Source organism: Myodes glareolus, chromosome 16, assembly GCF_982192425.1.
Source record: "Myodes glareolus chromosome 16, mMyoGla1.1, whole genome shotgun sequence".
NCBI classification, from domain to species: domain Eukaryota; kingdom Metazoa; phylum Chordata; class Mammalia; order Rodentia; family Cricetidae; genus Myodes; species Myodes glareolus.
The window spans coordinates 64,788,454-64,808,778 of record NC_142041.1 but is presented as its reverse complement, the minus strand read 5'-3'; the positions used below and the strand labels follow the sequence as shown (position 1 = coordinate 64,808,778).

At 35.4% G+C, this 20,325-nt stretch overlaps 1 long non-coding RNA gene across 3 annotated transcripts in view; it reads left to right on the top strand.

The window, feature by feature from the left end:
• LOC125391087 (uncharacterized) overlaps nt 1-20,325 on the top strand; it is a 73,497-nt gene that overhangs the window by 26,905 nt on the left and 26,267 nt on the right. For all 3 annotated transcript variants that reach the window (XR_015735145.1, XR_015735146.1, XR_015735144.1), the window contains exon 2: nt 551-673. This is a non-coding gene — a long non-coding RNA (uncharacterized LOC125391087). The remainder of the gene's footprint in view (nt 1-550; nt 674-20,325) is intronic.

Below are 20,325 nucleotides of genomic sequence, written 5' to 3'. Positions count from 1 at the left end.
GAAGTTACTGGAAAGGTTGGTGATAGACAACTTTTCACCATGACCACTCTGCAGCAGCCCAATTGTTGGAAGCGACGATTTCACATCTGAGCCATGGTATCAATTCATGGTGCCATTCTCAGAATTGCTCATAATCCAGCTAAGAACTCTGCTACCAGGTGCTCCAAATCTTCAGCTCAAGTTGACTAGAGTATAAATAGGAACTTTGTTAAAGTATCTTCCCACCTCTTCTATCATTTTTATACTACATATATTTGCACCAAGCAAGGCTTGCATCCATTTATTTATTCATTTATTCATTGATTGATTATTTTTTCAAGACTGGATTTCTCTGTGTATCAGCCTGGCTACCCTGGAACTAATTCTCTAGACCAAGTTGGCTTCAAACTCACAGAGGTCCACCTGACCCTATCTCCTGAATGGTGGGATTAAAGGCATGAGTCACCACCTGTGGACATAATCTAAATTTAAACCTAAATATTACTAGTTTTCTTGTTTTCTGTATTATTGTAATTTTCAGGGTTTTTTTGTATTTTATTGATTTTTCCAGATAATGGCCATGCTTCCATTGGACAAAATCAGCATCTCTCACTAGATTTCACCTCCTAACTGGCTGGTTCACTGAACACTGGGCCAAGTGATATTCTTTCAGTGATCAACATCTGAAAACAGGGTGAGTGTCTAGTCCTTGCTTTCCACAATTCTGCTTAAGATCCTCATCTTCTCTCATGTTGTCATCTCAATTCTTCCTATTTCTCTCTGATCCTTTGTTCATTAATCCACCAAGAACTTTTACCTAACGTATTTGTCAAGGATCATAACAAAATAATTTTAAACAATTCACTGACTCTTAAAAATGACTCAAGGAAATCTGAAGAGTTCCAATGGCAGTTTAGTTTGTTACTGAAAGAATACAGAAAAACATGACTCTCAACTAGAACATAAGAGTCAAATGCTCCTGGGCACAAAAGGTGAGCATTATTCCTATATGCATAGGACTTGATCTGGATACAATCTAAACACATTACATGAGCTGTAAAATCTCAATCACTAGAGGGTGTCACTAGAGCTATCAGTAAAGGAAGACGAGAATTTCAGAAAGACACTATGATTCCACTGTTGGCTGCACTATACATTAGTTGAGTGTTTAATAAGCTTATGAAGATAAAGTACATAATCCTTTTTGTATATAATATAATTATATTGTCAATTTATTAGTAAGATTAAACAAAATTGCAGGTAGGTAGACCTGTATAAATACAGGCAAATAATAAGAAATTTGTTTTACCAGAAAATATATTACAAATTCCATTGGTTAATTCATAAAATTTATTAGCTGTCTTCTTAGAAGATTTGGACAGTGTTTAGCAAGATTGGTAAGGAAGGAGTTAAGCCAGTAAGAAAGATCAAAAGAAGTTAAGTTGCTACTGGCCTGTGAAAAAAGATTCTAGCAGAACCTGAAGTTGTAAAGTTATGTACCAGGACCACAACAAATCCAATCATAGGACTGGGGATGAAGTGCATTGGCCCAGACTTAATGATCATCCTTGGAGGACAATGACAGCAGACAAAGATAGAAATTGATCTGAAGAGATGATCTAACAGTATGCCTAAGACATATTTATTGACTAAAAATATTCTGTCTCTCAGAATATCCAAATCATTATGTGGAGATGACAGTAGGTTATGGACTAAGAGCTGGATAGTAAAAAGGAAGATATAAAAGATAGAGAAACATTAATTTCTCAAAGTTTGAAAATAATAGACTAATTATGAGGCAGTTAGGGAATAGTTGGAATAGAAAATTTTCAAAGAAGCAGAACATGTGTCTTACTATAATAAAAACAAAATGATTTTTTAACTTCTAAATGAATATACTGTACTACACTATTAATTATTATTGAGACCAGTGAAATGTGACCTAAATTTGAAGCTTTAAAATAACTAAAAATTGAATGTTGTTTATTATGCTTATGTTTTCACAGAAATAATATTATAGTTACATTCATATTTTGTACATATTATATAAACATAAAATGCACATATTATAGATAATATATATACAAGTATATGTCTTAGTCAATATTTTATTGCTATGAAGAGACAATATGGCCAAGACAATTCTTACAAAACAAAACATTTAATCTGACCTATGACTATCTTTTAATTGTAGGGTTTAGTTCATTATCATCATGATAGGGGACATGGAAGTAAGCAGGCAAATATTCTGTTGAAAAAGAACCTGAGAGTTCTACATCCTGGTTCATAGGCAGAGACAGGGAGATACTCTGGGCTTGGCATGGGCATGGACTTTTGAAACCTCAATGTCCATCCCAGGTGACACACTTCCTCCAACAAGTCTACAATTCTTAATCCTTCTAATCCTTTTAAATAGTGCCTTTCCTGGTGACAACCATTAAAATATATGAGCCCATGGGTCACCATTCTTATTAAAACCACCATAATATATATGTGCATTTCCTTCAACTGCAGAGGAAAGATTCTATTTGGAATTTGGAACCTAAATTCAGCTTTACAGAGCCTTTGTACAGCTTTCAAATGAAAGGCTCCATGCTGTGGTCTGACATAAAGAAGCTCAACGTTTTGGGATGGCCGCATAAGGAAGAGATGCTTTTAAATGAGAGAACTGAACATTTTGTTCATCATGTGGCTTTGCATCTTAATAAAAAATAAATGCCTAAAATTCATTTGATTCATTGGTTTTCTGCCTTTATAGTTGTGAAATGAATGTTTAAGTCTCACTAGCTAATTTCAAATGTTTATACAAACTGTAATATCACCCGAGACCTTTGTGAAGGGTATAATGATGAGTAGATAAGATCCTGGCCCATTGGTGAGAATTCAGCTGAGAATGGGAGCAAGGAAAATGACAGTTTGCATTTTAGTTGCTTATTAATTTATATGTGTTCATGTAAGTGTGTGCAATTTACACACTGTGTGTTATGTGGGTGAGGAGGCTACAGGTTCAAATCAGGTGTCTGTGTCTCCAAGCAGACATTTAACCTACTGAGCCATCTCCCTAGCCATAGAAAAGCACATTTTATGCATTAAGGAAATGCAAGGCAGCACAAAGAATGGTGAATGTTTTAGACAGATGTATAAAGAATTAGTAATTACCTTTACTTGAATGAAGCTTCCTGAATGTTCTGTCTTTTTGCTGGCTTAAGGAAAGGGCATGGTGTTATAGATAGATAAGAGGTTGCAAAGGTATTCTATGTGACTTAGAGTAGTCATCACATGTGTTGAACAGAGTTTGTTATGCATCATGTACTGGCCAAAATGCTTTTCATACAATCAAATAAATTACTACATAGTTTTATACAGAAACATTTGACTCATAATACTATGTGGCTACCATTATTTGAAAAGCTCTCAGTTACCTATCAATGCATAAAGTGAAAAGATGTCTCTCTCTTTTCAACCATCAAAGAGCACAAGAGATAACTATGTTGTGTTTTTGGTATATTTTCTTCCATTATTTAAGTGCTTATGAAGCATAGAAAATTACTCCTAATGTTTTTATGGCAGATGTGTTCTTGTTTTTCAAGCCAGAGAAACAATATTTTCAACAAACAGAAATGATTAACTTCAAACTTGTAACAAAATTGGTTAAATTAAGTAACTGATGGATAGATTTGAATTATCCTTCGGTATGGAAATTTAGCAAATGTAAATCAAAGCAATATGCAATGGAATTTCTTATTGTATCTGTCAAAGGGATTACATTTACAAAAATTGAATTTTCAGTATTTGATGCTTTGAACAAAAGTAATAATTCTAGCATTCTTTTTAGAAGCTATACTCCAATTTTAAAAAAAATAAAAATTATCTCAAATAATAATACGTTGTTTTATAAAATGAGGTAAGGGGCAAATTTTATTTTTACCTTTAGTGAATATAGCTCCCCTCATACAAACTGATAGTGATTTCGAGTTTAGACGAGAAATGAATAAATATTTCCCAAGAGATACCGAGAAAATAATTAGTTGGCAGGATTGCTATAAGAAAGACGTGGAACTGAAAGTGATGATTTAGAAGAGATACAGGTTTATAATGAAAATAGGTCTACACAGATATTTTCTGTGTAGCCTTCACATTTTTCTCTTAGACATTTATAGGTGATAGGTTTTTTTTTATAATAACATTTTGCTGTATTTTGACTTCCTTCTAGTTGTTTTATTCTCTTGTTGGATTTACATATTTCTAATGGACTGAGTCAAGTAAAGTTTATGTACAGATCTCCTAATGAGGAAGGTTTCCTATCTGGTGATGTATACGGGCACATCAGGAACTGATCTATGTCTTATGTAGAGGCCAACATGGCTCTATTACAAAAGGAAAATGTGAAGAACGTACAAATCTAACAATGTGATTCTTACCATAATTTCTGAGCAATCACCCCTAATGAAGAACACATATGGTCATATTAAGTTAATTATTTGCATTTTCACCAACAAGCTCTGATCTGCATTAGAAGTGGATCTTTATCCTCTGACTCACAGGATTTTTTTTTATTTCTCAATATGTTCTTATGCATTTAGTGTGGTTGCGAGTGAATTTTGTAAGAAATAAAATTTGAGTCTTCCTGACTCTGCATGACATTTATAATGTGGATTGCAGGGATAATGATCTGATCTCCATCCATGTACTCAACAAATGCTTTCTTTTTTTTTAATCTAAAATTTTTATTTATGTTATATGTTAACCATAGTTTTCCCCCTCTTTTCTCCTTTCATTCCCTCCCCCACCTTCTCTATCACCCCTTTCCCATTTACTGCTTAGAAAGGGAGTCAACAAAGCCTGGCATATCAAGTTGAGGCAGGACCAATCTCCTCCCCTCTGCTTCAAAGCTGAGAAAGGCATCTCACCATAGGCAATGGGAGTCAAAAAGGCAGCTCATGCACCAGGGACAGATCCTGGTCACACTGTAAGGGGCCTCTCAAAAAGACCAAGTTACACAACTGTCTCCCATATGCAGAGGGCCTAAGCTGTTCTCATTCAGGCTCCCTAGCTGTTATAGTCTAGGGTCCCTGAAGCTCTAAGAACTTGGGTCAGCCATCCCTGTGCATTTCCCTGAATGATCTTGACACCTCCCTCTTCCCCTCCGCTCATATAATAATCCCTCCTCCTTTGACTAGCCTCCCAAAGCTCAACCCAGTGCTTGGCTGTGGGTCTCTGCATCTGCTTCCATCAGTTACTGGAATAATGTTCTATGATGAGAATTATGGTAACCACCAATCTGATTACAGGGGAAGGTCAGTTGAGGCACCTTCCCACTATTGCTAGGAGTCTTAACTGGGGTCATTCTTGTGAATTCCTGTGATTTTCCCTAGCACCAGGTTTCTTCCTAACCATTTAATGGTGCCCTCTATCAAGGTGTCTCTTTTATTACTCTCCCTCTCCATCCTTTCCCCAAATCGATCATCCAGATCCTTCATGCCCCAATCCCTCATCTCTTTCCCTATATCCCCTGTCCTCAGTTTGCCCAGGATGTCTCATCTATTCCCCCTTCCTTGGGTGATCCCTCTTAGGGTCCTCCTTGTTACCTAGCCTTTCTGGGGCTATGTGTTGTATCTTACTTATCCTTTGCTTTACAACTAGTGTCCACTTACGAGTGAGTACATGACTGCCATGTTTGTTTTTCTGTGTCTGGGCTACCTTACTCAAGATAACTTTTTTCTAGTTCCATCCATTTGCCTGCAAATTTCATGATGCCATCGAGTTTTTTGTTTGTTTCTTTAACACTGAGTAGTATTCCGTTGTGTAAATGTATCACATTTTCTTTATACATTCTTCAGTTGAGGGCCAACCAGATTGTTTCCAGGCTCTGGCTATTATGAATAATGCTGCTACGAACACAGTTGAACAAGTGTCTTTGTGGTGTGATTGATCCATTGGGTATATGCCCAAGAGTGGTATTGATGAGTCATACTGATCTCCAATGTAACTGGACAAGTTTGCACTCCCATCAATAGTGGAGGAGTGTTTGCCTTACTTTACAGCCTCTCCAGCATAAGCTATCATCCGTAATTTTGATCTTAGCCATTCTTTCAGGGGTAAAATGGTATCTCAGAGTCATTTTGGTTTGCTTTTTCCTGATGCCTAAGGATGCTGAACAATTCCTTAAATGTCTTTCAGCCATTTGAAATCTTCTGTTGAGAATTCTCTGTTTAGATATTTTTAAATGGGAATATTTGGTATTTGATGTCTAGTTTCTGAAGTTCTTGATATATATTGGAGATCAACTCTCTCCAGATGTGGGGTTAGTGCACATCTTTTTCCATCCTGTAGAATGCTCTTTTGTTTTGTTTACCGTGTCCTTTGCTTCATAGACGATTTTCAGTTTCAGAAATTTCTATTCATTAATTGTTGCTCTCAGTTTCTATGCTACTGGCTTTATATTTAGGAAGTGGTCTCCTGTGCCAATGTGTTCAAGGCTATTTCATGCTTTCTCTTCTGTCAGATTCAGGATAACTGAATTTATGTGTTTACTCAACCACAACTCACAGACTTCTCCCAGTTTTTTGTTTTTGATCTCATAATCAGTGAAAATGAAAACACCATGAGACAGAAATTATAGAGCAGTCAGTTGCTCATATCCTGCTCCCAGAGTTTCAACTCACACATGTCATATTAGATAGTTAGATTATAGGGAAGCAGATACCTACATACAGGGGAACAGAACAGAAAAATGGAGAAATTTTTGATAAGCTAACAAAAATGACAAAGCAGGACAAAGGATGAGGAGCTACGTGGATAGCAGCATATGATGATATTTATTATCAATCAAGATTGTTCTAATACAATTGGAGGATGTGAAATAGAACAGTAGAAACCCCAATAATTCTTTAACGTTAAGGCATTATGTATTCATAACTCACAATAGGAGAAGATATGTAGGTTCTAATTATAATCAAAATATTAGGTCATCACATGAAAGTATTTTTACATTGAAGATTTTTATTCAATATCTAATGTTTATGCATTTATAATTCTTCATGGAAAATGAACTCAATAAATAAAATATTTTATCTTATTCTCTGAGACAAGATTTTATTTTAAACTATGTGAGTGTGTGTTTGTGTGTGGGTCTGTGCACCTATGTGCAAGTGTCAAGGAAGATCAGAGAGGATGCCAGATCCTCTAGAGTTGGGGTACAGGTCTTTGTGAACAGCCAAACATGGATGCTGCAAACCAAGTTCAGGTCCTTTGCAAGAGTAAGATATGATCTTAACCACTAAGCCATCTCTCTGGCCCTGTCTTATGCTTTTTCAACTATATTCACAGCAGCACAGTTCTTGCAATTATTTTTGAGACTCATAAGAAAGAGTGTATTCAATCTGTGATTGCTGATGGAAAATAAATCTGATATTTCATTTTTAGTACCATCATTTTTAGTAGAACCTATTTGATTCCAAGAAGAGATAAAATTGGTTGATAAAAAATTGTTTTATAATTTCCAGAAACAATTATGAATACTATAAAAAGTGACTTACCAGAACTCTTTTTCTCTTCTTATATTTCTCTTCCTCCTTCTCTTCCTCCTCTCCTCCTTCTTCTTAACAAAACCATATGTGACATAGAGAAACATTCATTTTTCAGGAAGATCCAGTTTCATTATATACCAAATGTAGAGTTCAAATGTTGCTGAAATACATCAAATGTGATGTTTTGAGCTCTGTATTTTTATACTGTCAGATTCTAGAAGACCATAATGATAGTGCAACTCCAAAGCTGAGACACTAGTCCAATGGTAAGGAACTTGTTTCCCATGCCTGACGCTTAGGTTCAGACTCCGGTGCTGATATTATAACATTTTCATGAATGCACATGATAAATTTTGCCTCATTTTTCAACATAAGCACAGTTTTGGTTTATATGTGTCCTATGGTGAATTTCTTCAATTCAATTCTGTAAAAACTAAGTTCTAACTTGTCAGGTAGTTTTTTTTCTATTGTTCTATCAAAGGGGTTTGTAAACCTGGATTGGCATCATTGCAATCCCAAGACTTGGTGCACATTCTTTAAGTCTGAGAAATTAATGGTGATGTGATCACCACCACAGTGAAACTCACTACAGTAACACTGCCCTAAAAATTCCACATTCATCTTGTTTAATCCTCTCATGGACCTATGGAAAGCAATGATCTTTCTCTGTGCTGCCACATTTTCCCGAATGTCACGAAGTAAGTAGAATTCAGAAAACAGCCATTTCCAAGATTTCTTTCACTTAGTGTGGATTCAAGTTTTCTCCCTTACTTGCCACAGCTTTGATAACCTCACTTTTGAGTACTAAACCACATGACACTGTTGGGGATTTTGTCAATGCATTTGAGAACTTTGAAAAAACATCATGTTTTTTTGTTTGTTTTTAATTTTTATCATTATGAATGAGACTTCTATTTACCACTTGTGTTGATGTAGGTTTTCAGTTCCTTTGGATAAATGCCAGGGGCAAGAATGATAGATAGTATGATAAGTATTGTTAACTTTTTAAGAAACCTACAAAATCTCTTCCAAGGGGTGTGGGGACCCAAAAGTATGAGTCTATTCCACATTGTTTGGACGTCGGAGTTTTTGAGCTTTTTTGCTCTTTTCAAAGTTGTTGACAGCAGGTGTGGCTACAAAATGATATCCTGACCTAGGGTGTGGTTACTTGGTGTTCTGGACATTAATATGGCCCAGATGTAGATCTGCTCCACCCTGATCAAAGGTCAGAGAATTTGAGTCTACTTCTGCTCCTTCTTTTAAAATAGGAACTTTGACATAGGGAGTGGTTGCCTACAGGATACTTGGTCTAGGGTGTGTTCACTGCTCTAAACATCAAATGCTTTACTCAAGAATTAATGGCTTAATGTATCAAATATTGAAACAAGTAACTGTTGTGGTTATCCTTTGTGTCATGTTAAAGCAGTCTTTTACTTTCTCCCTCCCCTTTTGTACTGGGGTATAAAAGTGTATGGAAAATTAAATACAGGCAAACTCAGACCTCAGAATTCAGCATTCAGTATTTGCTGAGTTGCCCTCCTGGTACTATCCTATGTCTCTGTGCTTCTTTATCTCTGTTGCTCCTACTGACCATTTCTAATCCTCACGCCCCTACCCTGGAACATATGAACCTACCATGGCTAGGACTGTGGCAGAAGTCATCCCAAAAAGGTAACTCACAACAAAGTGGTTTATCTTAATCCTCAGCAATAATGAGTGACAATTCCTGGCCCTCCATTCACAAAGGTGTCAATATTCTGAATTTTCAGCTTCATTTGGTATGGGATGCAGCCTCATTCTTCACAGCTACCATTCTATCCATGAGAATTGATGTTGAACTTGCTTTTATCTGTTGCTTTTCCATATGTATATTTTCTTTGGTGAGATGCCCATTCAGATATCTGACATAATTTTTAATTGCGTTATCTACTCCCTTCTGAGTTTTAAGTTTTTTAATAAGCCCTTTTGCTTTGTGCAATACCCTCTAATTCTCTTGACAGTGTTTTTAAGAGAACATACTTTTAGTTATAATTAATTCTACTTTATCAGTTTTTTAATGACCCATATTTTTCTGCTATATCTACACACTCATAATTAAACTCAAAGTTATTGTTTAGACGCTTAGAACTCTGGTCCATTTTTTAGTTAACCTTTTGGAGTTTTTATGGTCAACTTTTCTGCATTTGTATGCCTAGCTTCCTTAACCTTACAGAAAAGGCCATATTGTTTCATTATAGCATCCTTGGTCTTTTGATAATTCTCCATTTGTTACAGCTATATGGGTTTATTTTGATGCTCTCTGTTGTGTTCCCTAGATGAATTTGTCTAATCCTTGGCCAACACTCTGTCTTGGTGTCTGTAGCATTGTAACAATGTTTCAAATCGTGTATTATTATTCCTGCTTTTCTTTCTTTAATGTTTTGTTGTCCTAAAAAGTCTTTTGTCCCTCTTTGTGAACCATAAAATAGTTTACTAGAATTTATTTAATAGCTGCAAAAGAATATTCTAGGCTTTGATTTGTTTTTAAATAGTAAAAATTATTAATGTCCAGATTTCATTGAATCTATAGCTTAAGATGGAAAAACAGACAACTTGTTAAGCATATCTTCTGACCATCAGAGCAGAATGTTTATTTCTCTAGTTCTTTTATTTCTTTCTATAGAATTTTGGAGTTTTCTATTGAAAGATCTTTGTTAAATAAGTACCAAAATACTTATTTTTTGAATTGCTAATATAAACAACATTTTGTTTTTATTCAAATTTCTCTTGCTCTTTATTGGCATTTAAGAAAGATGTTCCAGGACAGGCTCCAAAGCTACACAGAGACACCCTGTCTAGGAAAAAAAAAGACAGAAAGTCAGAAAGTTATTGATTTGTATCTTAGTGCTTTTCTAACAGTACTTATTACTTATGAGTCTTTAAAAAAGGAATTTTACATTTATTTGTCCTCTGTATTTACTTTGTCTTATTCCATTAACCAGGACTTCCAGCATGATTTAGAAAGCCATGGAGAAGAGTGATATTAGTATTTTGTTTATTCTTGACTCATGTGTGTGTATTTGTGAGTGTGTGTGTGTGTGTGTGTGTGTGTGTGTGCGTGTGCGTGTGCGTGTGCGTGTGTTGATGTTTGGATCCAGGGCCTTGCAAATAAAACAATATGCTACTGAGCTATGGTCACAACATTATAATTGTTTTAAAAATTTGATTTGTTATTTGAAAAATCCTCATGTATGTACAATATATCTTATCATACCCAACCTACTCCTTAATTCAGTTCACCCTAGGACTTCCCATTACATTACTTTCCAATTTCATGTTTTTATTTTTATAAAAAATGAAAACAGCTGAATCCAATAATGTGTTGCTCTTGATCTTAGCATGAAGAGTTCTACTGTCCCACCATTAAATATGATGCTTTGGGGGCTGTAAAGATGACTTAGTGGTTAAGAGCTTAAACAGCTTTTGTAGAACACCTGAGTTTAGTTCCCACTCTCCATGTCAGGTGAGCCACAACCAGCAGCAATTTTAGCACCAGTGGCGTCCAATGAATGTGGCCTCAGCAGGCCCTTGCCCTCGGGTTACATATGTGCACCTGTGCATGAGAATGCGAGCTCACACATGAGAGCATGCACACATGCACACACACACACACACACAAATAATTTATTTATAAAATAAATAAATAATCCAGGTGTGGTGTCACACATTAAGCCCTACACTGAGGAGGGAGAGGCAGGCAGATCTATGAGTTCAAGGCCAGTCTGGTCTACAGAGAGAGGTTAGGACATCCAGAGTTACACAGAGAAACCCTGTCTCAAAAAATTAATTAACTAACTAACTGACTAATTAAATAAGGTGTTTTATTCCTAGCTTACTCTAAGAATTGTCTTCATAAAATATTATGAATGGTTGTTAGATTTTATTTGTTTGTTTGTTTTGTTTTTTCAAGACAGATTTCTCTGTGTCTTTGGAGCCTGTCCTGGAGGTTACTCTGTAGACCAGGCTAGCCTCCAACTCACAGAGATCCACATTCTTCTGCCTGCCAAGTGCTGGGATTAAAGGTGGTGTCACTACCACCTGGCTGGTTGCTAGATTTCTTAAATACTTTTCTGAATCTACTTGTCAACCCTTTATAATAAATTTTCCTATAAAGGTTGTTCCTGTATCATTTCACCAATCTTGGTATGTTATGTTTTCATTTAGGTCATAAAGATTTGAGTGAATACATACCATATTCCTCTTTTTGGGTCTGGCTTACCTCACTCAGTAAAGTGTTTTCTATTTCCATCCATTTGCATGCAAAATTCAAGATGTCATTGTTTTCTATGTCCTTGTTCTCAGTTCAATTGTAGTACAGTAATGCTTGTGTGTTTGTTTAATGGCACTTCTTCCATAGTTGAATGTTTTAAAAAGTTGTATCTAATGTCTTTTAAATATTACTTGACTATATGGTTGTATTAAATTTTGTTTACAAAAAAAAGATTTGAAAAAATATTTCACTTGGAATTTCTTCTGAAATCTCTGTATTTAATTTAGATATTTTTGGATGTGTATTAGACCTCTCTTTGTTACTGATCCTTAATTTAATTCCACTACAGACTGGATATGCACGTCCTGTTCTTCGTATTCTATTGTACGAAGTTGTGTATTGTAGTTCCAAATGTGCCGTATTTTAGTGGATGCTCCCCAAGGTGAGCTTGAGATGACTATTGACTCTGCTCCTGCTGTATGAAATGTCTTAAAGTTCATCAAGTCCAGTTGATTCATGGTGTTGTTGACTTCAGCGGTGTGTCAAGTCTTTGAGTCTTATATTTATTTCTACGAGTGTGATGTTAAAATCTTCAACTACAGTAATGAGTTAATTTATTTCTACTTGAAGCTCTATTAGATTGTTTCCTCATACATTTTAATTGACAATTATTTGGTGAATCAAATTTAATTCTTAAAAGTTTGCATTAAAAGTAAACTTTTTTCATCAAGTATAACCCTTCTTGATCCCTGACAACTTTGCATTTCTTCTCTGTTCTGTTTTATTGAAATTAATACAAATATTTCTGATTTGTAGTAATGAGTGTTTGCATTGTATATTTTCCTTTGATAGATATATAGTTTATATTTAAGGTGACTTTCTTGTAAGCAACATACAGTTGGGTGGGCAACTGCCCTGAAGACCTCTGTCTTTTCAATGTGTTCATTTGGTTCTCAGTTCTCAAAGAGATGGCTGTCATATTTGGTCTAGTATGGACCATTCCTGCCACTCTTTTACTGGGTTAGCTGCTTTTTAACACTGTCAGTTATTTCATGTTTAGTTGTTCTTTTATTTACTCATAATTTCAGTTCAGGAATTTGAGTGCTTTTGGTTTTAATTAAACATTTTATGCCAACAAATATCTCTCTATTGCTTTTGGTTTTTTTTTACTCATCTGTTTCCTCTAGTTCTAACACATATTTGGATTTAATCAAAATTAACTTTTACGTTACTTTATCTTGTATCAGGGCTAGTATAGATATCATAGAGTGACAAAGTGATTTAAAACTTTCTTCATCTCCAATGTATTATGTATACATGCACATATGTATACAAACAACACCAATTATAATTTTACCATTTTTAATTAGATCAAAATGATTTCCAACGCATCAATTAAGAATAATGAAGTGTTTTATTTTACTTTCACATATTTCTCTTCTAGCCTTCTTTGTTTAAGTTTATTATATTTTAATCTACCTAAATAATTTATTTCTTTATTTATTTGAAAGCAGATATACTGGCTAAAATTTTAAGTTTTGTTTGCTTAAGAAAGTCTTTATCTCTCCTTAAAAATTCTTTTGCTTGTGAACATATGTGGTATGTTTGTTTGCACTGTGTGAGGCTCTGGGCATGTGCAGATGCTAAGGGAAGAGGATGGTTGTCCTACTCTGTCACTTTTTTTCTATTTCCTTGAGACAGACTCTCTCCCTGAATCTGAAGGCTGGTAGCCAATACGTCAGTCTCAATGATTTCAGTTTCTTCTCTAACAGCATTGGGTTCCCAGGCAGGCAAACGTGGGTCTGAGGGGCATGAGTGCATGCAGGAGTTCTCAACCTTGCTCCCAGTTCTCTACTTCACTTCTGACTGATAATTTTGTTTAATATAGAATTCTAGTTTGTTGTTATTTTCCCTAGTGTTTAAAATATCCATTATATTTTCTTTTTTTATGTTTTCTGAGGGAAGGTGAATGTATCTTTTTCTCTTTTCTTCTCTATTTGACAGTCCTCTGGCTTATTTCAATCTTTCTTTTTTATTTGGCATTTTAACAAATTGAAAATAATATGCCAGTGTCTCTATTATTTTCTTCTCTTGGTCAACTAATTTTTTTTTTTTACTTTTAGAGGGATCTACCAGACCTTTTTAAACCTAAAGGTTGTTCCCCCAGTTATCATTTCTTATCTATGAATAGGAAAAAAATCACCTACAAGTGATTTTCTGCTAATGTGTCCTTCTTTCCTTCCTTCCTTCCTTCCTTCCTTCCTTCCTTCCTTCCTTCCTTCCTTCCTTCCTTTTTTCCTTCCTTCCTTCTTTTCTTTTTCTCCTCCTTCTTCCTCATAAATATAGATCTATATCTATATACCTCTCTATATGTCTAACATTTAAATCTGACTCCTTTTGACTTTCTGCATTTGCTTATATTGACCATCTTTTCTTGTATGCTGTCCATTGTTCTTGTACCCTCTTTACTTTTTCATATAAATACTTAACATATTTGTTTTAAATTACTAGTCTTATTTACCCAAACATGCCTTACCTATGAATGCTTGTTTCTGATTCTTGTGTTATTTTTTCATTCTTCAATTATGTTTTCTTTAGTGTGACTTATGTCTTTATTTTCTGCTGCACAATGGGTACTAAGAAGAAAGAAGGACTGCAAATAGTCACGTGACAGTAAGTTGTGTGTGTGGGGGCATTCTATTACCCTAGGAATAGGTCTCTGTTCTAGCTTCCTTTTAATTGCTGTGACAACATATCAGTCAAAGTAACTGATGGGAAGTTTGTTTCAGCTTATAGGCCCATTATTTAGCAAAGTAAGGACAGGAACTCAGGCAAACCTCAAAGCAGAAACTATGCAAAAACTTTGATGACTAGTTTGACTGATGGTCTTGGTGGTCTATAGTTTGCTTATTAACTTTATTGCACAGCCCAGACCCACCTGTTCAGAGAATGATACTGTTCACAGAGATGGGGCCCATGCAGAGACTAGGATAGATAAAGAATGTAATTCCTCTGCCAACTTTGCCAAAAGCCGGAGTTGGTCTGATTTGGGAAATATCTTAGTTGAGACTCTCTCCTCAATTGACTCTAGAGTATATCAAGTTAACAGTCCAGGCTAATCAGGGCAGTCTCTTAGCTTTCAGTTTTTAGTGATTCCATGTCTATAAACTGTGAATTTTGCAGGTTCTTTTCCATCACTTCCATCTCATTCAGGTAGAGAAGATGAATAGAGTGGGCAGAAAGGTGTTGCCCTTCTACCATGTCCTATGACTTTTTTTTGAAATAAACAAACAAAATAGATCTTTTAATAACAAAAGAAATTTCTAGTATTTTTAAATAACGATTGGTTTGCCCTCCTATTGTAAGTATCAAGAGAATTTTTATTTGATAACCACTAGGAGAACCTAGTTAAGCCATGTGATAAAATCAAATGAAGTGTGGTGATCGCCCTCAGATTGTATAGCAGAGAGTTCCTCACTAAATTCATAGCAGTCATTACAGTTCCCAATCCCCACCTCACCACCCCTCCTACAGCCCCTCCCACCAGATTTGTTGATGGTTGTTGCTGGTAACCTTTTTCTTTTTTTTCCTCTTTTTCAGCATTTGCAATTGAAAACTCTGTGTTGTTCATTGCTTCAGTTTGGGTGACAATGTTACCACATTATTTCCCTCATAAAAAGACTTTATGCTTCCCTCAGCTTTTAGGATATAGTGATGTATATCAAGTCTACATGCAAGAACAGAAACTCATGGAACATCTCTACCATGATTTTGTCTCCACATTTCTTTCCCCTGGCAATAGAATATTTTGTGGCAAGATGGCATTGCATATACATACGTTTATTTAGCATTACTGTTTGATCAAATACATGAGTAGAGAATTGGTATGTGAGTTGGAAGGAGCAGATACAACAACAATTATAGATTAAAACTGGTTTTAGAAAAATGTACTGTAGCTTCTACTCTTTCTGTTCAGCCATAACGGCTGGGAGCTAGCATCACACTAGCACTTTCAAACATCAAAGTGTTAAATCAAGATTACACTGTGTGGGAATGTTTTATAAATACTTACATGTTTCTCATCACAAGGCTTGTGTGTATATGTCTCAGGCAGGCTTATTTTGGATGACAAGCCTAGAAAATTAACACTGAATGAAAGTATAAAGGTAGATTTGTATAGAATTGCATAAATGTTCTGCATTTCAATTTTTTACATATTCAATTGAATTAATCAACACACAAGTTCTGTACTTATACCTTGGATGTGACAGCTTTCAAAAACCAGTCTTTAAGGCAGCAGTAGAACGGTAAAAGGAACAGTGGGATATGTTGTTTAGCACGCGTGTTTGACACTCGGCTTTCCTCGTATGTTATGTCTCTTAGAGGAAGAGCACTATGACAAGAGACAGAGAAGATACTGTGCGCTGGTATCTCTGCTCTAGCTATGTATGTGAGTCCACATTTCACACGTCATTTATACCTTCCTGCAGTAATTTTACACAGTTCATATCCTCAGTACAGGACATGGAAGTTATCTGTGCACATACACAGACAGGTTTTCTGAATATGAAAATCATGCAGCACCGTAGAGACCTCCAAAGTTCACATACTACAAACATTCGAAATTGGTAAAAGCCAGGGAGTTATCCAATTAAAAGCTTCCATTATTGGTCATTGTCCTGCTGGTGTTTACACAGCACGTTACTTCATGAGGTCATTCTGTAAAGTTTTAGGTAACAGGTAGATTAGATTTTTTTTTTTTTTTTTTTAGTTTTTCCAACTGGGTCTAGACTCTGAAAATGCTGTCTTTTGCTCATTTGCTTCCAAACAGATAAAAATAAAATACATACTTCTAAGATGTATACAAATGTGCAGACATTAGAGAGTGCAAATTTTAACATTCTTCATAACAAACAAATCTAAAGTCTGGACTATTGTTTGTTATCAGTGATTAATAATCATTTTGCTTTTTTTGTCTAAGCATTCAGTATTTATTATGTCCCGGACTTCATCAATTGTGGTTGGAGTAGTGAGTAGGAATGCCTAACACTTATTTCTAAATTTATTTGTTTGTTTGTTTGAAACAGGTTTAGCCCTGGCTGTTTTGGAACACATGTTGGGCTGGAACCTAGAGATCTTCCTGCCTCTGTCTCTGGAGTCCTGGGATTGAAGGTTTGTGCTATCACTGCCAGGTATTACCTAACACATTTAAAAGCACATAGAAAATACTTTAAATTCCAAATGCATTGTGTCACAATATTTGTTTTCTAATAAATTAATGCCCTGTCTAAAAATTTTTTGAAAAGTTTTTTCATCAGAAGTCAATTTCTTGACTCTTTCTTTCCTTCTGGAAAATTATTATTTTTAGTTTTCTTTTATTAATCAATGGTGGTCTTCGGTCAATAAAGCTTTTTGAAGAAGCTAAGGTTTCTCTTATCGGTATCCTAATAGTCTTAAGATTAGACAGGGACAGTGATTGGTAAGACTGCATTTTCCACTCTTGGATTTACTAAGTGTCAATAAATTCTCAAGCCAGGAGAGGCCTATATTTGTTTCCTTAAATTCAGGAGAAGATATTTCTAGTTCTTTCTTCCATTGCCTACTTTCTTGTTCTTGAATTAGTCCCCATTAAATTTCAATGTTTTCATCCATAAGATGAAGTAATTCAATTCTTTTGTGTTTGTGTGTGTATAAATGCATTCATTCTATGTACCACAGCTGTGTGTTAAAGTCAGAGAACAATGTTCATGTATTGGTCTTTGCTGTCCTGCATTGTATGAGGCAGGATTCCTTTGTCACTGTGCTAGGCAGCCTAGATGGCCCTTCAGCTTCTGGAAATTCTGTCATTGCTCCCAGATGCATGTTTACTGATTCTGGCTTTTTTTTTGGAGGGTTCTGGGGATACTAGCTCACATTCTCAGTCTTGTTCAGCCAATGACTTTACCAACTCAGCCATCTTCCTGTCCTGATTTAATCTTTTATTAATGCTAGCACCAAGAAATAATGTCAAAAAATCAAGCCATTTGATAATTTTTTTTCAGGGTAGAAAATGATTGCTTAGTGCCTATTGTACTGGACAATGCCAAAATAATGATTATAGAAATAGGTCTCTTTTACTGCAATTTTGTGTCTCGTCATGTTTTAAGAATAAGTCAGCAGTTGAGTATTCCCAGTTAACTATCTATTTTTATACTTAATTGCTTTTGAAAATCTTTGACTAAACTCCTTAGAAAGGCTGAATAACATAAGCAGAAAGTAAATGTCCACTGAAGTCTAATTTATGATCTTAAAAAGGAGAAAGTAGACAAAAACAAATCTTTGAGTCATGTTAGGAATGAAAATGATGAATTCTTCATAGGACTTACTTCAAAGTAGAGAGAAATAATCACATCACACTCATCACATACATAGAAAAGTGTTTGTCAGCTTTTGGAGACTAGGTCATTGTTCCTTTTATATAAACCATTTTAATAAATTTTTTTTTAAAAAAACTTTTCTTCTTTTCTCATACATTACATCCCGACCTAAGTTTCCCACCCCTCTACTCTTCCCAGGTTTTCCTTCTCACCTCTCCTCTCCCCAAGATCAATGTTTCCTGTTTCCCTTTTTTAAAAAAAAATAAAGCAGATCATCTAGGGATATACACTGAAAAATACCTAAAAAGATACAGTAAGACTGGGCAAAATCGCTTATATCAAGACTGAATGTGGCAACCTAGTTAGAGGAAAAAGGATCAAAGCACAGATAAAACAGTCAGAGACATTCCCCAACGCCCATTGTTGCAAGTCCCAAATGAACACCAGGTTACACAACCGTAAGGTGTATGCAGAGGATCTAGTGCAGACCCACAGAGGGTGTGTTGGTCTCTCCAGTTGCTGTGAGCCCTCTGAGTACCACTTAGTTTATTTTGTGGGCTGTGTTTTCCTGGTGTTCTCAAACACTCTGACTCTTACAATCCTTCCTTCCTCTCTTCTGCAAGGGTTCCCCTGGTTCTATATAATGCCTGACTGGGAGTCTCTGTATCTGCTCCCATCAGTTGATGACAATTGGGCTAGACAACAATCTATGAGTTTAGCAGAATAGTCTTTTGTAATGATATTTCATTTGTATCTTAATAAATAAAGCTTGTCTGAATACCAGAGAGTAAAACAGCTACCCTGGCCAGCCTTAGAGACCAGGCAGTGGTGACACATATCTTTAACAAAGTAGCCACACTCGTTTGCTATAGAAACCAGGCAGTAGTGGTGCTCAACCTGTCTGTTTTTATGCCAATTTCATACAGATTTAATTAGTATAGCTCTGTTTACAGCTTGAAAAGTGGAAATCTGGTGTGTCTCCAGGTGTTCTCTTACACTATAGAACTGTTTTGCGCTAACCTGTTTTTTTTTCTTTATGACAGTGAATATTGTCCTTTCACAGTCTATAAAGAATTGTGTTGGACTTTTGATGGATTGCATGAAATCTGTGATTACTTTTGGAAAGATACTCCCTTTTAGTATATTAATCCTGCCAGTCCATGAGCACAGGAGATCTTTCCATCTTCTGATGTCTTCTTCAACTTCCTTTTTCAAAGACTTGAAGTTTTTGCTGTACAAGTCTTTCACTTGCTTCTTTTAAAGTTGCCACAAGATATTTTGCATTTATTTGAGGCTATTATGAGGAGTGTTATTTTCATGATTTCTTTCTTAGTAGACTTTGTTATTTGGGTATAAAAGAGCTAATTGTGTGTGTGTGTGTGTGTGTGTGTGTGTGTGTGTGTGTGTTAATATTGTATCATGTCACTAAGGGTGTTTAGCAGTTGTAAGAGTTCCCTGGTAGAATTTTTTGGGTCATTTATATATATTATCATATAATCTATAAATAATGACACTTTGACTTTTTCCTTTCCAAATCGTATCTCCTTGATCTCTTTCAGTTGTCTCATTGCTAGAACTTCAATTACTATATTGAATAGGTATGGCAAGAGTAGACAGCTTTGTCTTGTTCCTGATTTTAGTGGAATTGCTTTGAGGTTCTTTGTATTTTCTTGAAGTTGGTTACTGACTTGCTGTAAATTTCCTTTATTATGCTTAGGTATGTCCCCTTTGTCCCTAATCTCTCCAAGACGTTCATCATGAAAGGTTGGCAGATTTTAGCAATGAAATTTTCAGCATCTAATAAGATTATCATCATTTTTTTAAATTTGTTTATATGATGCATTACATTGACTGATTTTCATATGTTGATCCATCCCTGCATCACTAGGATGATACCTACTTGATCTCAGTGGATGATTTTCTTGATGTACTCTTGATTTGAATGAGTGCTTTATTGAGCATTTTTCCTCTATGTTCAAGAAGAGAAATTGGTCTGTAGTTCTTTTTCTTTGTTGAGTTTTTGTGTGGTTTGTGTATCAGTGTGACATGCCTAAGGCCTCATAAAATGATTTTCACCATGTTCTTTCTGTTTACATTTTGTGGAATAATTTAGGAGTATTGGTATTAACTCTTTAAAAGTCTTGTAGAATTTTACTCTAAAACTGTCTGGTCCTGGACTTTTTCTTTTTGGAAGTGGTGTGGGAGGGAACTT